At 39.1% G+C, this 17,846-nt stretch overlaps 1 long non-coding RNA gene across 1 annotated transcript; it reads right to left on the reverse strand.

The window, feature by feature from the left end:
- Positions 1 to 6,595: 6,595 nt before the first annotated feature.
- On the reverse strand, positions 6,596 to 14,690 carry LOC133275070 (uncharacterized). Its single transcript, XR_009745464.1, has 3 exons — positions 14,521 to 14,690; positions 14,289 to 14,402; positions 6,596 to 7,055 (listed from the first exon to the last, which is right to left on the reverse strand). It is a non-coding gene; the product is annotated as an uncharacterized LOC133275070 (long non-coding RNA).
- Between the last annotated feature and the right edge of the window lie 3,156 nt (positions 14,691 to 17,846).

Consider the following 17,846-nt stretch of genomic DNA (forward strand, 5'->3'; position numbering starts at 1 on the left):
AAAGTTCACAGCCGTGTCTTCAGTGATGTCCTGAACCTTTGTTAGTCACCTCATCTGCTGTCTGTTCCTCCTGATGGGTGCAAAGAACTTGGAAATCCCCTGGACTCTCACCAGCCTGGCAGTGAGAGTGAGTGGGCCAAATCCGGGACGCCGTCATTTCCAGGGCACGGCTTCTTGGAGCTCTGTTAGGTAGCGCTTTCCAGATGGCCGGCTGGAGCTCCCCGCTGCACCTCGATTCCAGTGGCAGGCAGTGAGACTTTTCCTTCTAGCGTCCTCCTGCTGTTTCGCTCGCCATCCTCTTCCAAAGTGTGACTCCTGCAGGCTGGAGTGCAGAATGCCTCGGCTTTTACAACTTGCTTGACCAGCAGATGGCACGAGCAGTACAGGAGTTTACAGCAGATCGCTTTGCTACCTTAACCCAGTAACCGCCGTGTTCCTAGGAATCCAAATGACTGCAAATCGCGTAAGAGGCTGAGCCTGCAACACCCTGCTGTAACGCAAAATTAACTGCAGAACTGTTACTATATTAATTTCAAAGTGTTAATTGAATATAGTATATATATATGTTTAAGCTACTGATATTAGAGATGAAAAAAGTAATTTTTCACCAGTGTTGTCCAGTTGTTTTCTTGCAGAATATGAACCACATTATCTTGTCCAGACTTTCAAAGACTGGATAACAGGCATGGCCACCGGCTTATTAAATTATGAGGGTAGCTGCCATGTCCATCTGCTGTGTTTGAAAATACACTGAACCATTCTCAGCAAGAAAGGCTTGTGGCACAAAACTCCAGGAGAACTCTGTTCAAGGCTGAATTTCAAGCAAGTAAAAGTTCCTTATCCAGCTCAGTATAATTTAGGTTCTGGACTTATTTTCTTCCTGGCTACCTTATATTATGTCCACATAATATGTTTTCAGGTATACGGGTTTGCTCTTCCTAGTCTGTACCGATTTATGAGTGAGTATGTGACTATGTTTATTATTGGATCCAGATTTCACCCAGGTGGTGCTCTTTTCTGGAATATGGTCATTGTGCAGATAGAGTGAATTAAAAATCTGCGGACTGATGCTAATACTTGCACTTAGGAAGAAGAAAATGATGTTCTTTGGGCATATTTGCATCTTAACTACACACATTTGTGTCTTAAACAGTAGTCTAGTCCCAGGATCATCACTATTTTGCTTTCAATCACGTCATCACACCCCCAGCTCTGCCAAGAATTAGGACCTGGAAACCCTGTTCAGGTAAATCACTAAATAAAGAACTCACCTCAGTGTCTGTGTTGGGTCCTGGCTGTCTTGGCAAGTCTTCATGAAATTGCATTAGTGTGGCATGAGGCCCAGACTGATAAACTGTCCTGAGAAGCTACGTTAGTTCCCACAGAGCAGAATATATTGCCTGTGTCAGTTGGCTATTAGAAGCATGGTACACAAAGAAAACTTTGTTGTGCTTGTAGATAAATTATGATCTTGCACCTGTGTAAACAGATGTCATGGCATTATGTATAGGAATTCAGAAATTACAGATTTCATTAAGTGTCAAAGTATCATGTGCTCGAACACTACTTTGCCTCAATTCTCGTAACAGATACTGCTTAGAGTTAGTAAAGAAGTGTGCTGCTCTGAAAATTTCCGAACATGTTTTATGAGCTTCTTTCTTTTTGTCTTTGTTTCTTCTTCCAGCTGAAATTGCAGGAAGTTAGGAAAAAAAAAAAAAAAGAAAAAAAAAGACAGTAATAATTTTATTGTGACAGGTCTAGACAATAGTTTAAACCACTAACTCATGTTTTTTCTCTGAAGTATAGCATTTCTTAGGTATCATATGAATTCCCTCTAGTACATGTCTTATTTCTGTCCAATAGATTAATTCTTAATTGCTAAGGCAATTGTTACTAACAATAGGATTTTCTCAAATGGTTATTATTGTCAAAATGTCTCAAATTTTCTACACATGATTGTGCAGGAAGGTATGTTTTGGGTTAGCAAAGTCTTGATAGAGCAGAATAAGTCCATATTAGACGCTCTGAATTTATCTCTGAAGGTTAATATCAGCATTTTACCTCCAAAGACAATTCATCATTAAAGCAAAATTCAGAATCTTTCCTTCTACTTACCATTAACTAACTCCTGTTGATTAACAGTGTAACACAACAATAGTTGTTGATTTCAGTTGTATCATTTCAGGTAGATGATGATAATTTATACAAAAGGTATTAAAATCCCACACAGAAAAAATCATGAAACAAAAGCGTGTAGTTATTTTGGATACTTGAGTTGTGATGCAGAGCTGAATTAAGACAGACAAGTACTATTTTCAGAAAACAGAATCTCTGAAAAAATGTTTTTTTGATGTCTACATTGAACATGAAAAGCCACCAATGTCATTTATGAACCCCTGCACCATCAAGCTGAAAGTTTTGAACTAGAAAACTAGAGCTTTTATTGCCTACAGCCACACACGGGAAAAACTTTCAGATCTGACTTTTCATTTTTAACAGATTATTATTTTCCCTGTTAGATCAAATTTATCTGTCAGATAGTAGTAAGTTATGGATAGGGACTTCATTTAAACTCTAGTGTCAGGTGCCACTTTTTTTCAAATGTGTCTAACTTCCATAAGAAAAAAAATCTGTAAATATGCAAGTGATGGATACAAAGGTATCTGCAGAAGTGGTCTAGTGTGATGTGTCCCTGCTCATGGCAGGGTGTTAAAACTAGGTCCTTTCCAACCCTAATCATCCTATGATTCTATGAAATAATCAATTTTCCAGTTTGACTGACACATATGGTTCTGAAATCTGGACTTTAGCAGAGAAAAGTTACCCACACCTGAACTGATGTACACAGTGTAGATACAGATATATCACATAGAGAATAAATGACTCAATTTATAGAGCATGTTATTGTTAATGGGGGTTAGAAATTGCTGGTGCAAATCATACCTCCATAGGGTATCATTGCATATCATTGAATCTGTGAGGGTATTTAAGTATGGCCTTAAGACAAGGTAAGATATCTGTTTTTGAAAAAAGCAAGCTAGCCTATCATAATCACAGGGGATTTTTATTTTTATTTTTAATTTTTTTTTTACTTTTTGTTTAATGCTGCTTTCAAATAATGTCTCCCTTTTGTCATCTGGAGGTATTGTCCTAGTTATAAATGGCATCATCATCGCTTTGTGTAGCATATGGAATTTGTGGTTTTTTTTTAGGAAATTTCTCATTTATCCATTTACCCCACTCTTTTAGACCTCTCTGAAGAGCTTAGCATGGTTGATCATGAAATCTTTGTGTGTCATATGAGCTGGATGGCAGGAGTTCAGATTACTGTACTATTCTGAGCTCTTCCTAAAGTGATGCGTTCAACAGTCAGTGATGATCAGCTGCATGCCTACCCCACTTAATGGCTGGAAACCCACAAAAATCTATTTCCTTATGTCCTTTTCTAGCAATGGAATACAACCACACTGGCAGCTGGACTCAGAGGCTAGCAATTTACAGATAGTACCTGTTTATCAGTATTCATTACCATCTATGTAACTATAGCTGGATTATGTGATGTTTATGATTAAAAAAAAATCCTCAGTATTTAGGAAATGCCATATAGTATGAAATGCTGTAGTTCTTCCCTGCAATAAGAGGAATTATGAATTGCTTTCCACAGAAGTTTGTGCCAAGGTCAGTATTTTGGTCCTCATCTCCAAAATATGTCATCTCTAGGGCCCAGTTTATCCAAAATATTGCTTAAATCTCTTTGAAATGAAGCATACCGTGCAATCACAGAATCACAGAGTCACTGAGGTTGCAAGGCACATCTGGAGATTGCCTAGCCCAATTCCCGTGCTCAAGCAGGGTGAGCTACGGCAGGTCCACTCAAGTTTTGAGTGTTTCCAAGTATGGAGGCTCACAGAAGACTCCATCTTCTTTACTCCCTCCCTCCAGGTATTGATACACATTGAACCTTCTCTTCTCCAGGCTGAACAGTCTGAGCTTTCTTAGTTTCTCCTTGTATGCCAGATGCTCCAATCACTTTACCATTTTTGTGGCCGTTTGCTGAACTTGCTCTGGAATATCCACGTCCTTATACTGGGGAGCCTAGAGCTGGACACACTACTCCACATGTGTCTCACCAGTGCTGAGCAGAGGGGAAGTTTACCTCCCTTTCGTTTGTCACAGTGGAACTTCCTGTTACAACTATATAGCTGTTTTTGTAAAGAAACTTTGGCATTTCCAAGAGAAATATAATAATTGTCTATTTGACGCCTACACACTGCAAACAATAAAATCCTATAGAAAACAAGGTGCTATGCCCATTTTCATCCTCACAGAGGCAATGAGAGAACAAATAATACATAGTACAAGAGTAGTGCACAATTTGTAATGTACTGCTGGCAGGCAGGAGAGTACCATGAGGATAACTGTAGTGTAAAAGCATGCATGCCACACAGATGAGTATTTTAGATTCTTTTTATTTTATTTTAGCAACGCAGAACAAGTTGTTTCTGGCATTTTTAATTTAAACTTACAAAATATTTTTTAGAAACTCTGAATCTACTTTTCTGAATTGGGTGAAATAATAATCAAACATTTTGTGTTCTATTTCAAGAGGCTGCTTACAGATGTTTGTTTCAACTGTTTCACCATCCCTTGTAAGAGTTGACAAACACCCTGTTTTGCATGATAGTAAGATACAGTCATTTTTATTGAGATAGAATTTAAATTCACAATAGTATTTCTTTACATACTAAGATCTATTTTTTAATATTTTCATGTTTTTTTAAAAAAACTTAGTGAAAGTTTTTCAAAATACTGCAGAGGCTGCAAGTTGAATCAAGTGATTAGTTAAGAGGTTAATCAAACTGCAGGTGTAGCAGCTAGCTTGTAACTAACTGACAGGTTCATAATCTTTAAAATAATAGTTTTCTCAGGCATAAAAGGCTTTCCTTTTATGGCACCCTCATTAATTTAAAGAATCCTACTAAATATACTACTGTGTCCTTTTCAGGAGTGTGTCTTTATATGGCTTATCATTTACATGCCTTCATTTGAAATAGCTCTGTTCAAATAATATAAAGTCACAATTAAACTCAAAGAGAGTATGACATCTGAGACAGTAAATGAAATATATAGGGTCACCTAGAATTGTTGGCAGCTTTTTTGAGATAAAATTTGAAGTGGAGGGATAGAGCTTTGGACATTCGGGGTGAATGGCAGCTGGATGGAGATGGATCTGTGGATGGAATGAACACAAGATGTCACCCTAGCTGTGAGAGAGCTCTAACACAAAAATGCCATTAGTTGAAGGGTTGATGAGGGAAGAGAATGAAGGTTTGAGGTTACATTTTTTTCAGTTATCCATCACATGAATTCTTTTATTTACCATGGCACATCATTTCACCATAAAAAGCACCTTCCGAGTATTTCTAATTCAATTCTATTGTGACATTTATGTTTTGAGTTTTGTTTGGGTTTTGTTGTTGTTTCAAAGCTGGTTCCTGAAATTTGAAGTCAGATTTTATGTGTTTGAATAGTAGCCCTATGTTTCTTATCCTGTTAATGAAAAAAGACAGTGGAGAACAGAGTGCAATATTTTTCTGAGTTTTCTCCAGTCTCATTCATTTTCATACATTTACCTGAAAGTCTCAAAGCTTATATAAGGATGCAGTGGCAGCTGCTCACCCCTCACTTGCCTGACATTATTAGTGTGCTCCTACATCCATAGTTTTACACTGCTTTTCTAATTTATATATTTCTGCATGTCCTTAAAACCAGTGTAAGCTACTCTTACTTCTCAGTCCTGTTTAGATTGCCATTTAAAGGAGTTTAAATATTCTTAAGAATGAGAATGGTTAATACTTAGTCTGTTATGTAATATTGCTTTTTCTGATTGAAACTGCAAGCTTGGACAGTTCCCTCTTTCTCCATATGAGAATGCTTAGTAGCTTGTCTTTGAGCTATTTCAGTTCAAGACTTTATAAACTGTGTCAAGCTGTGATAGTTATAATTATTGCACATGTTGGCTTAACCTATATAGTGTAGTCATAATGCATTAGCCTTTCCAGCTTTGCTTGCCTGTCCTTTATTATCAGTGACATTTTCCCTTAAAGGTTCAGAGCAAGTATGACTTTATGATCAACCGTAAGCTTTAACTAAACCAACTTTTTTCCAAGGATGACTGTTTTTAAAGAAACCAGGAGATGGCAGTCTTTCTTAATCGATCACACTTCTACTGGCGATCACAATTTCTGTACTTGTGCCCCAGAATAGGGAAGATGTTAAAATTAAAGAAGAGATGCATTTCTCCTCTTGTTGGCACAGCAAGCGGTTGCATGCTTAACGCCTCTGGTATCTTCCAGAGCCTTTTCTTTCAGGTGTCATATCTTGAACAATCACAGAAATCCAGGAAAAATTGGTGGTCTTCCCAGTCTTTGGATTAGCTTTAGTGCAATTTTCTTACCTGTCTGTTTCAACATACCTGAACTATAGTTCTCTCTTCCCTGGTCATTGGAAAAGCCAATGACTAGCCAACCTTCCTAAGACTGTGTACTTCATCTGAAGGCAGGCTATTTCAGAGAAAACTACCTTAGAAACAAAACATAATTCATTCACATGTTTATTAAGTAAAAATCTAGTAATCCAGAGACTGTATGACCTTAGACTGTCTCTCTGTTAGTTTCTTAACGTATCTGTCACCATTCTTGGACAACTCAGAGCCTCCGCAAGTCAGAGCCTCTTCCAAGTGTCCAGCTATATTCTCAGTCATCAGATTTGTCAGCATTATAAACTAAAGGATTTTGGTTTTTTAAGTTAGTGATGACAGACCACCCTGTCATGTTTGTGCATAAAGATTGTCAACCTTTCTTCTGCAGCTCACCATGTTCAGTTTGATGCATGTTACTCAATGTCTTGCCACTGTTTTCCTGAGCATTCATGCTTGTAGACATTCTGCAGATGACTGGTTCTCACATCAGAGGTCTGTATTTAACTTTGTGCAGGATGATGAGCTGTTCCCATCTAGCAGGAGGTAAATATTGTTGGATTTGCATGCCAGGATTCTGCAGGTGAGAATTGTGTATATGGTAAAGAGTATCCAGTATAGATTTGCAATATGGATACATTGAGAATGCAAAACTCCTTGATTTGGTGAAACTGCCTGATATACAAAGGACATTGAATATATCATCCAAAGTTTGTTATTTTGTCTGCTTCAGAAAATCTCAGAAACAATTCCCAGATAACTATAATATCATTTGCCTTAGCTGTGTATATGAAGTTTCAGTTGCTATGCAGCATCATAATATAAGCCTCTAAAAGCTATGTTAAACATATAGCTTCCACCTAATCATCTGCCAAAATGTTTAAAGGCATAATATCTTATTAATAATTATTAAATCATTGAGTCATGCAAAGAGAGATGTTCTGTTTTTACTTGCATAATGGTAAAACACATTTACCAAGCATGCAACAGCGTATCAGATATTGGAATTTTCTTGAAGGGCATTAATAGAGCCTTATTAGAGGATACACATTAGTAAAGGAAGGAAGCATTTAGTGAATGAAACTGTGTTCAGCCATAGGTACAGTCTAATTTCTACACTCCCCCATACTCTGGAAGCTTAAAACATTCTCATGGAAATAGAGTGAAAAAAAAAGTGGGCTTTCTAAGTAAGACTGAGTGAAATGGAAAGGGTTTTTCTTTTATTTTAGGCTCAAAATGACATTACTTCTATATAATGCCCATCCTTTGGATTAATAGTTTGTTTTACCTTTTCCCAATCATTTACATAAGGAATGAAGGTAACCAAAAACAAAGTAGGCAGGAAAACAGTAGAGGTAATCAGTGTACTATATCTCTCCAGGCAGAGAACAAATGTACTTACTGTATGTAAGTATGTAAAAGGGCAATTTAGGGCTTTAACTGAAGCCTGAATTGCTTCAATCTTGAATGGCAAAATGCACTAATCTATAATTATGTCATTTCAAAAAAGAAAACAAGAAAATCAAGAGATTTAGATGGCAAAATGCCAAACAGACAAACAAACAAGCAAATCCTGAGCTGATTTGTACATTTCAAACAAAATAAAGCAATGATGCACATGGACACCTGGAGCGTAAGAAATACATATGTTTTACAAATGTGCAGCAGGTTTTGATGAATGCAGCAGATCTCTTTGTGACTTTTTAGGCCCTAAGCCCTAAGCCCCCAGCAGGTGTAAACATTCAAAAAATGTCTTCTGTCTAGATACCAAATGGAGAGCAAAATTTCTGTTGTTAAAATGTTTTTTTCAAGTGCCATAGAACTAAACTTTAATTTAAAAATAAGTGTTGACTTCAACTTAAAGATTTGGTTCTGCTATACCCCGGAGTCTCCTGACCACACTCTTCTAAAAGAGCTCATTCCCTTACTGACCCTGACAACGATAGTGGGACAACCCCTTGATAATGCCAAAATAGAATGTCTCACATCTAAGCACATGTTAGATTTCAGTCACCTCAAAGAAAAGCTTGAATATTCTCAAAGCCCTTTTACATCCTGAAATTAATGGCTCCTGGTTGATCATCTTATGTCAGAAGGACAATAAGCATCTCTGCTGATGGGTGGTGCTTACTTGGAGCAGGAGAGATGTCTTTGTCATAAGATCAGTCATGTTCCCTGTGGTTAAAGGCTGCCTCATCCAGGCCCGTATTTCACACAGGTTTGGGCACTGAAGTGTCTGGGATAAGCTAGATGCCATGCCTCAGCTCCCTCAGTTGTTCTCCCTTGATTTCATGAGCCTGTTACAGGATTACAGCACAATGAAATCAGCAGAAATGATTAGGGAGAGTAAGGAGCTGTCAGGGGACTTTGTTGAACTGTGTGTTGAGCCATGGAGTTGTTCATAATGCAGGTAAGGTGGTAGGGACATAAGTGTTGTAAGGGCTATGTTGGAAGCTCAGGATAGAGTAGGTGGTACAGGTGTTATTTAAAATAAAACATGCTATGCTGGCAGGTCATATTTAGGACATACACAGATCTCGGTCTCCTCAGAGCATACACACCCTGTGAAAACAGCATTTTCAAGTGTATTCTACATTCATGGTCTTGCAGTACTCCCACATTGGCTGATGTACAGCTATCTGTTGGTTTCTTTGATACTTTCTCTGGAGTCTGATTGTTCAGGATAGGAATTCATCTGCAAAAGTAAAGTCATGTGTGCTGTGCCATAGAATTAGTGTTAGTCACTTTTTCTTTTTTCTGACAGAAAAAGATAAAACATCGAATAAGTCTGGCCCTGCAGGTGATGCTGAGAGACACTAAGAGATATAACAAATTGAATTCCCTAGACAGATTGATTTTAGTGTAGAATATTTACTTCTTTCAGGGAACTTAAACCTCACCTCCACCACACATTTCTACACTTCTACACCTTTTACAGCTCTACACCTTCCAGGTAGTTCCCTATCTTATAAAAGGATAAAAAACCCTAATTTTAAATAATTTTTTGATTGCATAATTCCAAAATCATATTTTCTTTCTATTAAACAGTGCAGCTTCAGCAAAGACACAGACCTATGAGGCAGCAGCTGTGGATCTGTTAGCTCTCCTTCATTATTAATGTCTTGTTATCACTGGATTAAAGACAGATTCTTTGAGTCATGTTTTCAAAACCATCTGTAGATTTTCACATCTGATTTAAGCGAATGATTTGAAAGCTCCCAGTGTCTCTACATGACTTCTGTGCTTTTGCCTTTTTATGTTGCAGTGAAGGTGCTGAAAGAAGCACAGATCCTACTTCAAGATTATGTCTCTTGTTATATTGCACTTAATGGGAAAATGTTTATAATTTCACCATGTTATTTTCTACTATTCTTAGACAGCTTTAGTGGTATAAACAGTAGTCAGGGAGTGTTAGAAATACACTTTGATTAATAAAGAACAGACTAGTAAGCTAATATGAAGAACTGTGTAAAGATTAAGATTTTCCTGTACTGTTGGAATGGAAATAAACCCTTGGGTAAAATATTTTAGGAAACAAATCCAATAAGGGCCCAATTTAAAGAAAAAGGTCCACTTACATGCATAAGTACAGGTGTCTGACTTTTCCTCTCTCACAAAATTGCCCCCAAAATTATAAACTAAGAATAATTACCCTTAGCAAAATTTTCTGATCATTTGTTCTACCTGGATTTTCTGGAGTCCATTTTCAGATCATGGATTATAAGTGCATATCTCATTATCACTAATGAGAATTTCAACGCAGCATATAAATTTACTGTGCTATTTTGTCTGACTTGTATTACACCTGTCAGTCTGCTGTCCTCCTGCTAGTTCATTAATATTTAAATATTAATATTTAAAGGTCAAAGTTAGCCTACAGTGATATTAAAATATATTATTCATTTTCATCTGACTTGAGGAGAACATCTTTGGGACGGTGTTCACTAGATAGGGAAAAAGGCAATTACTTTACACTTTGCTGCTTTTTTCTCCTCCCTCCAGTAGAAATTGGACAGTTTCCATCTGAGAGAGAGAAGAGAAAGATTTGTAAAGGAATGAAGGATAATTCATACTTCAGTCAATGGGGGTGAGGCACCACTCTTCTCTGTACCTGGAGAGTCTTGCACTGAAGCAGTTGCAGAACTGAAAGTCTTCAGACAACAATGAAGCAAAACTGTTTGTCCACTGGAATTTCTCAGTGGAAAATGCTATCAGCCTCAATGCAGCTCACATTCAGGTCAGTGAAAGAAGATGTGGCAGGATCCAGACTAAACCCCTCCTGCTCTGTGCTGGGTTCCTGAAACAAACATGGAGTATATTTGAACAGTATGGCATCCTGGAAGAAAAAGGAAATTCTAAGTGTTAAGTAAAGTAGTGAAGTAAAAGTAGTGCTCCAAATTAAGCAGCATTTGTTTACACAAATATTTAGATAGCTGAACTGTATTCCATATGTGTGATTTTGTGTTTTGAGCAAAACTGGATTAGCTCAGAAACTGCGTATCTGTGTAAATATTTGTGACATCAGCATTGAAGGTTATAAGGTCAGGATTGCAAGGAATTATGAATACAATGCAAATTCCATAAAACAATGTTATTTGAGTCAAGGTCATGCTAATGATAACTGATTCTGTAACTGAATCCTTCCAGAAATACCAAAGAAATCATATGGGTTTTATTTACTTGTTATGTTCCAGAAGGTAGTCTGGTGTCACAGAGAAAATGGAAGAGGTCCTACAAAGAGTGGAACGGACCTGCACAGGTAATCTTCACTGCATCAAAGTTGCTTCTCTCTTAAAAGAGTCTACCATGCTAGCACCTGAGAGGAAGGTAAAAGTAGAGCTGTGCATATGCTGTGTATGTAAATTCTTGCCTATAGCATGCACTTGCTTGGAGTGCAGAAAGGAGTCCTTGCAGTATTTGCTCATGTGCAAACAAAAGGATCCCAGAAAAGACCTAATAGATGATGTCTTCTTGATCCCAGCAATGAGACACTGCTGAAGAACAAGTCAGGTATGTGGTAGCAGCCAGGTTAAATGTCCAGTCCATGCTGGATATTGATATATCTGGATTTGTGCCAAGAGACATGAGGCATCCAGCTTTCCTCAACATACATCAAGGGATTATGCAGACTTAAACCAAAACACAGTAGTAGTTCAGACTGAGCACAGGTTTGACTACATGTTAATTTTGTAGACATACCTCAGGTGCTGGGAAGCTAGTTATCAAGCAATGGGAAAACTATTTGGTGAAAGTATCAAATCTCTACAATGGATGTGAACAGAAGTGTAATTGTTGACCTCAATGGAAATAAGATCAATCTTCAAGTGCCTAACAGCTAAATAATCCTGAGCTGATATCCTAAATATGCCATTGTAATTGTTCACCACTGTTGAATGCCAGGCTAAATGTTTTTTTTTTTATCCTGGATCTACATATTGTGCTGTTTTAGAGTTTTCCACAAGCAATGTAAAGAGACTACAGTCTCTGAGTCTTTGAACTTGCCAACTGTGTGGCTGTGAAGTGGTAAATTAAAATGGACTGCATTCCTTTGTTCTGCAACATTTTAGCTGACTCAAACATAGAACTTTCCATAGATGCACAATGAGTTTGTGATTATAGCTTTTGCTATCAGATATAAAAATAGAAATTGTAAATTCATCTACTTTTAATAGGAGAAATTATCTTCAGTTGTATAGCTGTTTATCCAAAACCTAATGTCATTCTTGTGAACCTAGAGCTGCTTGCTTGTGTAGGTCTGATGTAAAGTTGTAATTAATTTTGTGACACTCCTCAGCTTAATATCATTAATCAGCATGATTTTCTGACCTCAGCTGGTGCTGAATAATCAAATGCCCTTGCTGTATTTATAAATGTTTCTTTTGGAATACAGAATAGCAGTAAGAAAATGCAGTTGCAGATACATTGAAGGAAATGTTTAAAGTGGCATATAAGTAACTGATCTCTTATCACTTTTGGCATGTCACCAAAGAAGAAAAAAATACTTTGAATAAGCTAAGCAAATCTTCCTAAATTCAATAGCTGAATAGTTCCTCTGAGGGGTGTGTCTGTGGGAAAAAGCAAAAATCTTTTCTGCTGCCATAGAAACCAGCCTTAACCAGGACATTGTAAATAAGAGCATCCTCTGGCTTCATATTTATCTTGCATCTGTATTCCTTTCTAAATAAGAAAAAAGACACTTAATTTCTCAAATTAAGTCTAGAGTTGGCTGTATTTACAGAAACAAGCTTAAGAAGTAATTTTTTGTCTAAGAAATGAAAAATACACAGACCCTAAAGAGACTGCAGAGGCAGTCTGAGTTCCCCCATAGACTTTTAATGCATGGCAGAGTGCATTGAGTGGAAGGTGTTGGAATGTTCCTACTGTGCCTCAGCATGAGAAACAGCAGATGTGCACCTCTTCCCGTACTGTGCCACCACCCTTCATATACCTCATCATAGATAGTGGATTTTCATAATTTCAAGTCTTTTTTCTTTTGTAAGAAATCAAACATTCTGTTAGAGTGGGGTAACTGTTGCAGCCATTTGCATAGAATCATAGAGTGGTTTGGGTTGGAAGGGACCTTAATGATCCCTGGGCAGGTACACCTTCCACAAGACCACATTGCTCAAAGCCCCATCCAACCTGGCCTGTAACTTGACTCTTGCTTTCCAAAGAAAGGAGCTAGTTGGTGCTTTGACTGATAAGCTTCCACCTATCAGCAATATTTGCCCTGAAAAGGAGTAAGCTTTATTAAAGTGTCACAAGCTGAAAATCCCAAAATGAAGTCCTTGAAATGACACATGAAATGCTGTCTCTACTGGCATGGAAATTTTGGCACATATCAAATGCTTCTCTTGAAAAAAAGACTATACATTTTTGCAAATATCATGTTCATAATTGCAGAAAAATTAGTTCCTTTTAGTATTGAATCAATTTTTTTTTAACCAAAACTTTTTTATTTTTTAAATGCCTAAATACTGTTTCTCAGTGTGATCCTGCTCTAGCTCTTCATTTCTAGAGATTTTAAAATATGCTCATTTTAGGAGAAGAAACTCTGTGCTAACTACTGATGTAGCTATGAACTGAGCTACACATTGTATGTTATCTGTGTATCTGCTTTAGGTGCACTATAAAATTGCACAGTACAATTTGGAACTCCAGTGATATTTTTATTGACACTGTGGTGACTTTTCTAGGGAGATGCAGCCATGCTGGGCTGGACTGGACTTGGAGCATGACTGTGTAAAATGAAGGTCAATCTGTCTGCTCAGTGCAGCTATGCTTTTCCAGCCATTTCTGCAGCTTTTTCCTACATTTAACTTGAGGAAGAATATATATAATGCCAACATAAGTTAAAAAGGCTTTCTACCACTCACTCCTGCTGTCTCAGGAGGGATGCCTGTCTGGCTGCTGTGACTAGAAAAAGAAGCTGAAATGCTGATTTTAACATCTGAGAGTGAAACCAAAAACAAGGCTGGGTACAGCCCATTTTGGAGACCTCCAGAGGCAATCCTATGTATACATTCTTTTGGACCCCAGGTAGCTCAGCTGCAGTATTGTATTGAAGAGACCTGGTGAAAAAAACACTGTTAGGAAGGATCCTACACTGTTTTTTGTCTGATATAAGTCTTACAGCACTGCCACAAGAATAAATAGATAAGTGGAAGCAGCAAATCACAGCCTAGTTAGTTCTACATATTTTACAAATGCAATAGAAAAGCAGTCAGCCAGCCATAGACTGGGTGTTGACAGTGGCTGATTGTCAGTAGATACAAAAATACTGCATCTCTTGCAAGAAACGTATAAATACTTGCGGTCAAGTCAGGATAGAAGTGTTCTGTGTGAAAATCTGCTATTCATTTCAGGAGGGTCTGGGTCAGCCCTCAAGGCTTTGTGAAGGGTATGCTGAAGCTGGATATCCATGCTGATGAAAGTATTTCATCATAGCCCTGGCTTTTTTACCATTGTTGGTTTCATTCTAGCACATGCTGCATTTCTTTCTTCTCTGACTGTTCTCCGTATTCTCACTTTAAAATACATACCCCTACCTTAAAATGCATTTGTAGATGAAAAAGCATCTGTGTAAGAATAAGCTCTTCCTTCTCAACATGGTTGCACTCAGAGAATAATACTCACTGACTAGTGTGGCAAGAGACAGCTTTGAATGTTTTTTTACTCTGTTAGCAGAGTGCTTGTGAGGTTTACTCAGCCAGTACCGTGAAGAAAACTTCTTTCATTATCTCTCATCATCATTAGACCCATTTGCTAAGACACAGCTGTGCAAATACACTGATAGTGAGGGTGTTACACAGGTGAAACTGGGCATCTCATCTGAACTACACAGCCTTCCTTCCCCCTTGATGATAATGTCATGTAGGAAATAATGAGCCAGTAGAAGGTTTAGATCTCCCTGCTTTTCTAGATAGCAAGTGTTCTTTCACAGAAAAACATTGTTTAGTTCAAATAAGAATTAAGTTAAGTCTCAGGGACTTTTCCAGGTGCTAATGGCTGGGGTGTAGTATAAGATGTTGATGCCAGGAGAGGTGTTCAAGGACAGCTTCTAGGGAAGAAGTAGTCAGGGGTGATGCAAAGGCAGCACATGGGGGAGGAAAAGAGTTTTTATATTCTCTTTTATCTTATTGGTAATTGCTAGTTTGACCAAGGGACTGGGAATCTCTCTGGGCTCAGCAATATCCTCTAAATTCAGAAGCAATTTCAGACAAATGTATCCAGACCCTCATGGCACGGGGCTGTGGGATTAGCACATGTGTCCATAGAATGACTGACAAATTAACTATGAAAATATAAGCTTGGAAACAGGTAAAACTTAAATATTAAGTTATTTATATTTCTTACCACTTCAAAGTGGTGCTTGTTTGCATTAACAGCCTACTTCTTAGCTAGAGCAATGAAGTTCATTAAAATAATTACTTAAGTTGCAAAGTCAGGTATTTTAAGGCTAAAAATGCCAGATTTATGGTTGTCTGTGCAACATTAACTGTATGTCCAGTGTCTTAAATTATAACATCATATTTTAGTGTTGCAGATGGGGTGATACACTTAACTCATAAAAGTAGCAATATGTTTTTTGATATAAAATAGCAATTCAAGAAAGTTTGATAGTAAATGCAACAGTGGTTTAACAATATTCAGTGGCAAGGTACATTTGAGTATTTACTGCATAAAGGGCAGGGTCAGACAAAGCTGTCAGGGAGACCCTCCCTTTATGTCACAAGGTTCAGAAAGGAAACATTTGCTTTCTAAACTTCTCAGAGAGGAGTCTAGGTGCAGTTGGATCCAGACTTGGCCAGTGTTCATGTCTAAAAGATTACATATGTGCAGTCAATCCTTTTTAACACCTAGCTAAGGTTTCAAAGTTTATCATGCTATTAATGAGAATCTTTTGTGGCAGGGAATCTCTCAACCTTGAGGGGTTTCCTACTCATGGGGAGATCCTGACATGCAGTCCACTGCCATGCAGAGAAGCCCAACAAGGCCGGGGCTGCTCACTATGCAGGAAGGTAATTGACTCATAGTGACATTTGCATACTGGCTACAGAAATTAGAGGTTTTTTTCAAACTTGTCTTGAGTCATACCTTGACGGGGGGGGGGGGGAGCACAGACGTTGCTCAGGTTAGCCCTTGGCTATTGTTATCACAGTATCACAGTATGCTAGAGATTGGAAGGGACCTCAAAAGATCATCTAGTCCAATCCCCCTGCTGGAGCAGGAACACCTAGATAATGTTTCACAGGAATGTGTCCAGGAGGGTTTTGAATGTCTCCAGGGAAGGAGACTCCACAACCTCCCTGGGCAGCCTGTTCCAGTGTTCTGTCACCTTCACTGAGAAGTTTCTTCTCAAGTTTAAGTGGAACCTCTTGTGTTCCAGTTTGTACCCATTACCCCTTGTCCTATCATTGTTTGCCACTGAGTAGGGCCTGGCTCCGTCCTCGTGACACTCCCCCTTTATATATTTATATACACTAATAAGGTCACCCCTCAGTCTCCTCTTCTCCAAACTATAGAGACCCAGCTCCTTCAGTCTTTCCTCATAAGGGAGATGCTCCACTCCCTTAATCATCTTCGTTGCCCTGCGCTGGACTCTCTCCAGCAGGTCCCTGGCCTTCTTGAACTGAGGGGCCCAGAACTGGACACAATATTCCAGATGCGGTCTCACCAGGGCAGAGTAGAGGGGAAGGAGGACCTCTCTCGACCTACTAACCACCCCCCTTCTAATACACCCCAGGATGCCATTGGCCTTCTTGGCCACAAGGGCACAGTGTTGGCTCATGGTCATCCTGTCGTCCACTAGGACCCCCAGGTCCCTCTCCCCTACACTGCTCTCTAACAGGTCGTTCCCCAGCCTATACTGGAACCTGGGGTTGTTCCTGCCCAGATGCAGGACTCTACACTTTCCCTTGTTATATTTCATCCAGTTATTCCCTGCCCAACTCTCCAGCATGTCCAGGTCTCGCTGGATGGCAGCACAGCCTTCTGGCGTGTCAGCCACTCCTCCCAGCTTAGTGTCATCAGCAAACTTGCTGATAGTACACTCAATTCCCTCATCTAAATCATTGATGAATATATTAAATAATACTGGTCCCAGTACTGACCCTTGAGGCACTCCACTAGTTACAGGCCTCCAACTAGACTCCGCCCCATAGACTACAACTCTCTGGCTTCTCTCCTTCAGCCAGTTCGCAGTCCACCTCACTACCTGATCATCCAGACCACACTTCCTCAATTTAGCTGTGAGGATGCTGTGGGAGACTGTGTCAAATGCTTTGCTGAAGTCAAGGTAGACCACATCCACCGCTCTGCCATAATCCATCCACCGTATTATTTCCTCATAAAAGGCTAAGAGATTGGTCAAACATGATTTCCCCCTGGTGAAGCCATGTTGACTGCCCCTCATAACCCTCTTATCCTTGATATGCCTTAAGATGGCACCAAGGATAAGGTGTTCCATCACTTTCCCAGGGATGGAGGTGAGGCTGACCGGTCTATAGTTACCTGGGTCCTCCTTCTTGCCCTTTTTGAAGACTGAAGTGACGTTTGCTTTCCTCCAGTCCTCAGGCACCTCTCCCGTTTCCCAAGACTTGGTAAAGATGATGGAGAGTGGTCTAGCAATGACTTCCGCCAGTTCCCTCAGCACCCGCGGGTGCATCCCATCTGGACCCATGGATTTATGGATGTCCAGATTGCTCGACTGGTCTCTAACCCATTCCTCATCGACTAAGGCAAACCGCTCCGTTGACCTGACTTCATCTAAGGTCTCAGGGGTACAGGGCTCGTCAGGACTGCCTGCAGCAGAGTTGACAGAGACAAAGAAGGCATTCAGTAACTCTGCCATCTCTGTATCTTCTGT

The sequence above is a fragment of the Pezoporus flaviventris genome, unplaced genomic scaffold (genome assembly GCF_033815535.1).
Source record: "Pezoporus flaviventris isolate CSIRO_AGI_PZ_B2104156 unplaced genomic scaffold, CSIRO_AGI_Pfla_v1 ptg000001l, whole genome shotgun sequence".
Lineage (NCBI taxonomy): Eukaryota > Metazoa > Chordata > Aves > Psittaciformes > Psittacidae > Pezoporus > Pezoporus flaviventris.